Source organism: Rutidosis leptorrhynchoides, chromosome 4, assembly GCF_046630445.1.
Source record: "Rutidosis leptorrhynchoides isolate AG116_Rl617_1_P2 chromosome 4, CSIRO_AGI_Rlap_v1, whole genome shotgun sequence".
Taxonomy (NCBI): Eukaryota; Viridiplantae; Streptophyta; class Magnoliopsida; order Asterales; family Asteraceae; genus Rutidosis; species Rutidosis leptorrhynchoides.
In genome coordinates, this window is record NC_092336.1 from 55796213 (window position 1) to 55807221 (window position 11009).

Consider the following 11009-nt stretch of genomic DNA (forward strand, 5'->3'; position numbering starts at 1 on the left):
AAAATATCCTTTGAGCTGTTATACACTAAAGTCACATTTTTATGATAAAATATCTATAAATAACTTTATATTTTGGAAGCATAAACGGATAACGGATTTGCAGTGGAGGCATAAAACAGACCAAGCCCTCAAGAGAGCTGCATTCGAAATTCAAATTTACATCAGAAAATCCATTTGGGAACGCTATAATTTTTAAGACAAAATCAAAACCCGACAACATTTTATTAAGTGTGACATCAAACCGGAACGCTATAATTTATAAGACAAAATCAAAACCCGTTCCTTGATATGTAACAATGAATAGATGATAAAAATAAGCGTTCCTGAATAACTTCACACTAAGGAGCGTATACCCATTGACTCCACGCCATTCACCGAAGGATGATAAATTTTCCAGAATAATTCAATCAAAACCCATAGCGTACTAAATTGCTGATAACAAAAATAACTACACCAACGTGTATATTCCAACTTATTTAGGGCAAGCAAATCTTTCAAGCATGAAAGGTCATAAGTCATAACATTTGTTAACATATAAAGAAATCGATGTAAATTTTTTTATATTTGACCAAATGTATGATAAATTATTTCTTTCATATAAATCTCATAAAAAACAATCATATATTCCTCCACATTAAATAAGAACCAATCATGTATATATCTAAATAAGTGGAAATTGAATACATACCTTGAAATAAGATGAAATAGAAGAAGGGCTGAGTCAAGTTTAGGCTGACGTAAGAGGATCATTTTGTTTGACCTTTACGATATGAACATTCATGGTTTGAGGTACAGTCTGCATGCGTTATCTACCTCTGGCAGCGACATGTGAAGCATTTTGCGTGTCAGAAGCAACTGATATTAACACTAAATCAATATTCGGAACTAAAAAAACGCTAATGTTGTAATATAAATGAGCCACAAAAAGCAAATTATAATCATGTAAACATATCTCAATCTCACCTTCAGAAGTTAACATGTCACTCTCATTGTTAAGCGCAACCTTAATATTTTGTGAACTCACCACTCCTGTCGTTGCTATACTATTTTGTGGGTTAATATGTTGTAATATAAACGATCCTGTAACATGTCATATCTTAATATTTTGTGTACACAGTGAATTGCAGCAGGCTGCAAAGCACACACTGTCTGTGTTGCTACAGGATTAGCAGCTACAACTACACAATTCAATAAATCATAGTACAAATAGGATACAAACAACTAAAACACGTTAAAAATAAATAGCTACCAATATTATTACCTATTTAGACACATGTAGTAAAGCCAGCCCATTTTCCCACCTCCGGGTAACATAGATCAAGAAATCATTTTTTCCACTGTCCACACCACTTACCCAAAGCAGCAAACACATGACATTGGGTATATCTGCATAAAATTGGCATCAAATTAGACAGCCCCCACAATGCTCACGTAGCCTATATGATATATATTAAAATACTATACTATAAGAGATTTTCCACACTTATAATCACCTGCTCACTACATATATTTTAACCATGTACTAACCTTATGGATGAATGATGATGTATCCAAACCAACTTCTTTATCTTCTAATTCATAGTCATAATTTATGTTATATCTACAGCTCTACACTGTTAATTTCATATATTTAATCATCAAAGTATATTTAAAACTCTGACTTATGAAAAATCCAAGTTAGCAGATTAATTGAATCAAAATGATGTTTTGTTGAAGAAAGGAAAACTTACATTTTCCATCATCACCTTCTTTGCCAGAACCATCACTGCCACCAGGTATACACATGAAAAATCGAGAAAAAATATATAGTTTCATGAATCAGGCAACTAATTTATCGACATCGAAAGGCAAAATAACGGAGGTGTGTAGAAGTCGTTCTTTGCCTGCAAAACTCATCGTTAACTGGAGAAGATGCAAGAATGAAAATTTCTGGAGGAAAAATGGAGCAATTAAAGGAAGATCTCTTATGAATCACTAATTTAAATTATAGATTATAAAGACACCAATTGATTCACCTCCATATTGAAAAAAGAAATTGAATCACCATAAGTGGAAGATACCAATTGATTCACCCCCAATATGAAAAAGAAATTGAATTATCATAACAAAGGAACCCTAACAAAGGAATCGGATTTTGGAAGATGAAGGTGTATGTGAGTAAGATTTTGGTTGAATTGCTTGAGGTGCGTATATGTTTTTGGGAAGAAACCCTAACAAAGGAGCCTGCAGCAGCGCGTTTTGCTTTTGTCGATTTACGATGCCAGGTGGATATTATGTAGATTAATTAGGCTTAATTGTGATTAAATTTGGGATTTACACGTCAGCAAGAAGTGATTAAGGGGTACTTAAGGATTGACATGTCAGATAAATCTTCATGATTTATATAATGTTATATATATATATAGAAGATAGATAGAAGATAGATAGATACTAAGTAGATTATAGATTATAGATTATAGATTTATTTATACCATCTATACCATCTATTCATCTCACCATCACTACCTCATTTCTTTATTAATAATTTTTTTTATCTCTTTCTACTTTCCCTCTCAACAACAACAATGAGGACAGCTATGTTGAAATCGATCCAATCTTCACTTCAGAAATCATCATCCTCAACTTTACTCCGCCGAAGTTAACACCAGATCTGAGGTTTATCACTAACATAATCTCAATTTATTAACACCAGTTATCTTCAATTTCTTCTCTATATATATATATAGGAAAATATAAATAATTTTTTCTTTTATTTAAAAATTCAAAAGGCTCAATGGTGTCAAACGGCAAAAAGCTCGACCAATCCTTCGCCTCCAAGTGGCCAAACGGCCGTTTCTTGCTGCGTTGCTTTCTCCCGGACGCCAAAGACACGCCACCAAGAGCCGCACCGTTACCGCCTGTTTTGGCGTTTCTTTCGGTCCATGTAGGCAAGTAACGGGGTTATTTGCACCCGTTACAAATGGTCTTATAGGGTAAATGAAGGATTGTCAACATCTCACCTCCCCATACCCCGCATATATGGGATTGGGTGGTGGTGTTGTGTGTGTATATATATATATATATATATTACACACATAAGATTTGAGTTTGCCATCATTATAAGAAGTTTTATGATGCATGAAGTTGTATCCATTATACAATGCTGTGTTTTCTACGGGGTTGGGTTCCGATTCGGTAAATGAGTGCTCTTGTTGTGACTCCTTCCGTTAGTGGTGTATGATCTTGAAACATCTACTACAGTTTTAGGAATATGATTTAGCCCAAATCTTATATTTTTTACCATCTAAAGCACTTAATTAGTTGGTGGCTTCAATATTGTAAACAGACGTGGGCAGGTGCTGCTTGCAACTGCACATGAGTCGACAATTGCGCCTTTTGTTAGTGGACAAGTACATGTCTAATGTTTTTAACTTGTGTTTATCAATACTATGAATATTAAATAACATTCATATATAACTTGTTACTTACATTTATAAAAAACATATAAGTTAAAAGTTCCTCAAAGTTATATGTGGTTCTTATTTAAAACTAACCCTACATACATAAAATAAAAATTGTGTTTCTTGTTAAATGTCATTAAAAACTTACTATCAAACTGTCATATTGAACGTATCAAATACACTCATGTGATCACAGAATGAAGATGAAATACACTTATGTGATTACGAAATGAAAATGAAATACCCCTTTTCAAATTTCTTCGTCATCGCCATGTAAAAGCTCCATACTCCTTTTGTGTAGTCGAGAGTGAATGAAAGTAGGTATGATACGTACCACTATAGATGATGATTTGTTTATTGACAAACGGAAGCTAACATTAACGATATCACAATCGTAGTTCATGATTCATCGACGAATATGATGGACTGCTGATGAGTACTTTTAAATTATTAAAGGAAAATGTTAACGTTGCTGGGTTTTATCTCAATATGACACTCAAATAGACCTTTAGAATCTTATGAATTTAAATTTTATAATTACATCCATCACTCACCCACAGCGGATCTATTATATCCATCACCCACCCGTGACTCGTCATTCGGTGCAAGATTACATCCATCGCCCACCCGCGGGTAAAGATTTTGATTTTATCGGCCCTTCAAAGGTGTAGGTACCCACGGATCTAAGATTTCTTAGATCCATTGACATCTCTAAAGAAGTGCACGTAAGAAAACGATTCCGTTTGGTATTAAATCAGGTTGGTTATAATGGTCTTTGTCTAGATGAGTGGTTAAGTTCTTGGTTTTGCTATCCCAGTTTATTTTAGGGTTTAGCTTGTTTAATGGTTGGTTGGTATTAATTCAGGTTTAGCTTGTCTCTAAAGAAGTACACGTAAGAAAATGATTCCGTTTGGTATTAAATCAGGTTGGTTATAGTGGTCTTTGTCTAGATGAGTGGTTAGGTTCTTGGTTTTGCTATCCTAGTTTATTTTAGGGTTTAGCTTGTTTAATGGTTGTTTCTGAGGCCGCAAAATATAATTGTTTTTATTTGTATCATTTATTATCTTTATTAATAATAAATAATATTTATTGGGTAAAATCTTTTACTACCTCCGTTCTAAATCTATAGTCCAGTATTCTATTTTGGGATGTTCAAAATTAATTGTCTACCTACATAAATAGAAAAAAATAAGAAAATTAAGTTCTATTATGCTCTTATTGCATATGGATAATATTAAATGAAGATAAAACTATAGGGTAAACAGAAAGTACAATAGTTTTATGCATTTCCTTAAGCTGTGTATTTTTTTGTGTTGGGACAATTAAATTGAAAAAAAGAATTATTAAAAAAATGTAAGCATATAATTCGTGTTATATTGAAAACTTGATTATTTATATTTATATTTATACTATACATTAAAAGAAAAGTCAAATTGAGATACACTTTTTAGCAATTTTGAATCTGGACCATTAGATAAAAAAAAAATGACCTCCATTGCCCTTGCTTAATAACCATTTGATAAAACTATAACCTTATACTGTAACTATTTGCATTCTCACAAGACTTCCCATAATACCCTTGATATAATAGAATTACGAGAGTAAAACAACTCAAATAGGGGTCACGCTATTCAGTTTTACTTACACCATACACCCCATTTTCATGAACCCTAATCGATTCCTGAAACAAAATGGTTACTCTCTTCCAGAACATACATTAATCGCGAGTTAGTACCTTTTATTTAATCCTCATATCGATATTTTTTCTTTATATCATCTTTGATTGAGTGGTTCGTGTGTGAGTATTTTTGATTTAGGGCTCCGATCAATCGATTTTTCCAATATCATCTCTGATTTGGTGCTTCGATCAATCAGTTTTTCAAATATCAACAATTAACAGTAAATTTTAATTCGAGATCTTATGTTTTAGTTCTGAATTTGTTATCGATTAAGGTGGTTTAATTCGTTTTCATTCAAAGTACATGCTGGTTGTTTCTCCTATTGTTTGTCCTCCTGTTAATTCGGTTTCAGTTGATTCCGATATCTGTTGCTGTTGCTGCTGAGGTAATTCGATTTCTTTAATTTTGCCCTATGTTCCATTGTTAGTGATTATTGATTGAATGATATATCTGCTATAATTATTTTCTGTCATCTCAAATTTGCTAAATCAATTTGAATTATATGTTTGTATGTCTGTTTCATCAACTCATCCAGAAGCATATATTTTTGAAATTGAACTAGTCTATGAATCTTTTGTTGGTAAATTAATGGTAATAGCAAAATGCAGGTAGTCTAAAGTTCAAGCGGGTGAACCTTCATGTAAATTCACCATAGGTGTCAAAATAGACGGGTCAGTCCGGGTCATCTAAATTATTTACTTTAGCTTATGTTTTCTGTCAATGTTAATGAATAGATTATAACCTACAACAATGTTAATGTTTTAGGTATTAATGGAAAACTATATAACAGGAAATGCGATGTATGTAGTTTCCAGAAATTTACTATTCAATATTTGGTCCCTAAAATATAATCCTTTTAATTATGGAATTGATTATGTTAATTAAGACTCATTAATATATTTTTAAAGTTAACGAATCAATATATTATCTAAAAATAAACTCTAACACACTTTCTAAAATTTTGGCAATCAAATTAATTAACATAATTAAAACACGTATTAAAGATAATTACAAATCAATTAACCCAGGGAATTTCGTGAATTTCTTCAACTCTGTTCATTATATATAGGCCACTCATTCCTCAGTTTTATTCATACTCTTAACCAAGAACAATCACTAGCTCTACACAATGGCTGCAAATGAAGTTTTCACCCGCTCAACGAAATCACGAAAGGTCGAGATGACTTCAAGGTCAAAGTGAAAGTTCAGTTTCATTGAAAAAAGTTTTTTTTGTAGTTACCCATCTGCCCCTGCTTCACTGGAGTTGGCCTTGGTTGATCAAAATAGGTAACATCATTAACATGCATTTGTTATTTATGTAATAAAACAATACAATTTTTTCTAATTCAGATGTTAGAATTTGTACACTTTGATCATTTAACAATTTTGATGTTTGATTTCATTGTTTTATGTATGTCTTTTTTGTGTTTCAAATATCACTAAGGTATAATTCTGAGGCTTTCCGAATTATATAATTATTACTTTTGATATTTGATAAATATTTTAACCGGGTATATTAATGGAAAAATTCATTTTTTTGGGTTAACTGTGTTACATGATTAGGTGTGCAATGTTTGATATCAAGGCTTTCATCTACAATAGCTTACTTATTACCTGTACATATAGAGTGTTTCATATTGAATATGGTTGTACAAGTGTTTTTATTTATTATATTTATTAATAATTGAAAACTTGCAGTTGCAATTACAAATGATGTATCTCGGCTGAAAATAATCAAGAAAGTTAGAGACCTTATCGACGATCAAGAAAGTTGTAACCCTAAAAACGTCAATTCAATCAACAAACAAATATTGATTTCAACTGAAAAATCGACCGTTACCTCATCATCTTCTATTTCAGAATCACAAGCTAAGTATATCTCCATTTTTTCTCTACAAATTTTGTTTTAGGGTTCATACAGATATCAAAGATGAGGATCTTGGGATGGTTTTAGATATAAGATATTTGATTGTTGTTGACCTTTTACAGATCGAAAAAGCCAGACTCCTCGACGATTGCACTTCAACTCAAAGGCCTTGGTTGGTTAGGTGGTCATACTTACAATAGCTACATGAGGGATGTTGGTAATTGTCAACATGTAAACCACTTCTTGCCCGTTTTTCCCTTTTTTATTTCTCTTTATGTGTCATACATGAGACCCAATTAGTTTGACGGAAGTACCAGGCTGTGTTTGGAATGCTACGTCATTGGTCTACAGTCAGCATTTTAAGATGCTTCATGTTATAGACCATTCGGTAAGACTTAATAGATATAATAAAAGGGGCATAACGGAAATGTTATGTTGTGCTTCATGTTATAGACCATTTGGTAAGACTTAATTGTAGCGACCCGATAAAATCGTCATTGACGGCGCCGCTAACTTAGGTCCCGTTACGTGGTCGTAGTCCCTATATGAGACTCGTTTGACCAAAATTATGTCGCATTCATTTGAAACGTGCATGACTTGCAAAGTTTAGTTTACCAAACGGTTCGATAACAAGTTTAAGTTTACAAAAGTAGTAAAGTATAAATAAAATAACTTGCGACATAATAAGTTGAAAATCACAGTTGCTATAAATAGCGTAGGTATGTAAACAGTATGTTTGAATCCAAAGGTGCTATCACTAGCGTATGTATGTATGTATGTATGTATGTATGTATATATGTATGTATGCTTGACTCCAAGCAAGTAATCAGAGTGTATGCATGTATGCTTGACCCCAAGCAAGTATGAGTGTACGCGGAAGCATGTATCAAATAGCCATTCATGAACCTGAGAAACATATAGAAAACTGTCAACGAAAAACGTTGGTGAAATCATAGGTGTTTGTAAACGTTGTTTTTGAACCACAAGATTTTGTATTTCCATAACGTTGATTATCTAAATCGTTTGCATTCCAAAAGTATGTTCGCGAGCACCCAATTATCAAGACTTAACTGTTTTGCACCCTGTTGCGTAGTGTTAGAACATACACTAAACCCGAAAATATATTTCATCCGCTAACGGTAGCGAACCGTCCGAATGAGGCTCGTCAAACCCATGTGATCACATAATATAAGTTCTCGCTTACACCCTGCAAGTGTAACTAATGATAATCGAATTGAGTCTTTTTGTTCTAACTCGCTGTGGAATGTTTGTTTTCGTACTTGTGTTCAAAGTATAAAGTATGTAGTATAAAACCGTATATGTTTCTCATCCCATGATTTAAAAGTATAAAAGTTGTTGAAAGACGGGACTATGATCTCACCTCGAGTGCACGAGTATAAATGTACTTCACAAAGTAAACGTGTGCATGAAAGTTGTTTAGCCTTGACCTAAACAAGTAAGTTGTATCAATTAACCGGTTACGACACAAGGTCGGACGAAATGTGTTCAATTAGCCCTATGGCTCGTTACGACTCGATTATATAGCATGTGAATCACGTTGTCAAGTTTCATGCAAGAATCAAGTATAAAATAAGATTAGAACGATTGCATAAGTGTTTGGTTAAGTTTGACTAAAAGTCAAACTTGGTCAAAGTCAACGAAAAAAGTCAACGGGGTCGGGTCGGGTCCCGAACTATTTTTCTGAGCTTAGAAGTCATGTATAAGCATGTTGGCCAAGTTTCATGTTGATCGGGGGTGCGTAGCATACTTAGAATTAAGCGAAAATTGACATTTTTAGGCAGTCTGCCTCAGATGCGCCGCATCTGCATCTGTATCAGCCATTTCTGGGCAGTTTAACACTTAGACGATTTCAACTTCAAACAACCACAACTTATGAACCATAAACATTCAAAACACGTATCTTATATCGTTGGAAAGGTATTTTGACTAGGAATACAACTAAATACATTTCATCAAACAAAAACATCATTTACAAAAACAAAAACTTCGTCGAATGATCGTTAAACGTTCAAAATGAAAGTTTCAAGTTCATAATATGCATTTCTTGACTCGGGAATCCAATCTACACATACGATAGGCCGTTTCGAAGGTAATTAAACATACAATACAATTAAACACTTACTAATAACATTTCATGGCATTCAAAGCATCAAAAGTTCATTTTAAAAGTTATCAAACCCTAACCAAGAATCACAAAATCAATAATCATGTTAGTGATGTTTTCCAAATCAACCTACACATCAAATTGAAGCTAATGATGCTAGTAACACATTTAATACATAAACTTTAGCATTTAAACAACATTTAATAATCCAAAATTAAGATTAAAGAAACCCATTTCAAGTTCATGCTAGTTTATGCAAAACAACAAGATCGAGCAATTAAATCATATATTCATGCTAGACACGAGCCATAGACACTAATTAACACCATTTCAAGTATATAAAACGAATTTAGAGAAATCTAGTGTTTTATAAATGTTACCCAAATATGATGAAATTGGTACCAAAATGTAGAGGATGAAGAGAGGATTCCAAATATGTAATTTGTTTTGATGTTTGCTTGTTAGATCCGAAATAGATGATGATTGAATGATTATGAAGAAACGGAAGAAAAATGAAAGTAAGAAGAAAGAAAAGAGAAATGAGGTGGGAGGTGGGTGGTGATGACTAGTTGACCATTAGTCTCCACTTTGCCCACTTGGCAACTTCGGTCCCTCAAGTTTTAAAGTGGGTGCGGGAATTAACCAAACGAATATTTTTTTAAAAACGCTCAAGTAAACGAGTGATGTTGTAATTAAATAACGGGAATATTACGAACGTTAGTTAACGAAGGATACGAATTTAGATAACGAACGATATTATCTAAAAAAAACGGGCGTTAAAATAAATTTAACGGAAAAACGCGGGATGTTACATTACCCACACCTTAAAAGAAATTTCGTCCCGAAATTTAGTTGGAAGTAGTAGTCGTAGTTTCTTCCTCGAGATCTTGTGTTTTCAATTCTACGAATAACTGAAGGTACTCCCTTGGGCATTTCAACGAACTTGACAGTCGGGATTTTACGTTGGTTTAAAGTTTGATTTCACGATCCATAATTTCAACCGGTCCTTCTAGAAGGTGAAGTTTATCATCGATAGCAAGCTCATCGAAAAGAATAACAAGTTCTTGTTTCGCAAGACACGTCTTTAAGTTTGATACATAGAATGTAGGATGAACGGAGACTCAAATGAGTCGAAAAATCTAAACGGCTAGCAACGGGTCCAAAACGCCCCAAGATTTTAAAAGGATCAAAATATCACGGATTTAGTTTTTGTGTTTCCCGAAACGGATTACACTTTTTCAAGGCGCGACTTTTAAACGTTACGCGGTTACCCACTAGGAATTCGAGAGGTTTACGTCTAACATCGGTATAGCTCCTTTGGCAACTACGGTCGTCTTGAGTCTTTCTTGGATTTGAACAATTTTTAGGTTGTTTCATGAATGGGTTCGGGTCCGGTGGTTTGCTTGCCACCTACTTCGGTTCAACGATTAAGAAAACGACAATTGCGGCTATATGAGTTTTCGAAAGGTGTGGCGTTAATACTCGTGTGATAATTATCGTTGTAAGAGAATTCGGTTAAAGGCAAAGACTTTTCCCAAGTAGATTTGAAGTCGATAACACAAATTCGTATTATGGTTTCCAAGGTTCGAATCTTACATTTGCCTTGTTCATCGGTTCGTGGATGACACGCGGTACTTATGTCTAAACGTGGTCCCGAGACTTTTTGTAAGGCACTCCGAAATCTAGAAGTGAAACGAGGATCTCGATCCGAAACGAGGTACATTTCCTTAAGATAAATTTGAACAAGTTTGTTAGGACTTGAAAACGTTAGTTAGAACAAGTTTCTGTTTCTCAAGAATTTCGCGCCGCGAAAGATTTATCGGTTTCCGAAAACGTTCGTTAGGACTATTCACCCTCGAGGCGAATACTAGTATAACGTGAAGAGTCTCTCCCTTCAT

The 11009-nt window shown here is 33.7% G+C and overlaps 1 long non-coding RNA gene across 2 annotated transcripts; it reads right to left on the reverse strand.

Annotated features, from left to right (window-relative positions):
* Positions 1-1026: 1026 nt before the first annotated feature.
* Positions 1027-1810, reverse strand: LOC139904550 (uncharacterized). 2 transcript variants are annotated; one of them, XR_011778862.1, is made up of 4 exons: positions 1731-1810; positions 1528-1613; positions 1262-1386; positions 1027-1080 (listed from the first exon to the last, which is right to left on the reverse strand). It is a non-coding gene; the product is annotated as an uncharacterized lncRNA (long non-coding RNA). The 2 variants fall into 2 exon arrangements; XR_011778861.1 differs by lacking the exon at positions 1027-1080 and having other exon boundaries at positions 1131-1386.
* Positions 1811-11009: the final 9199 nt, after the last annotated feature.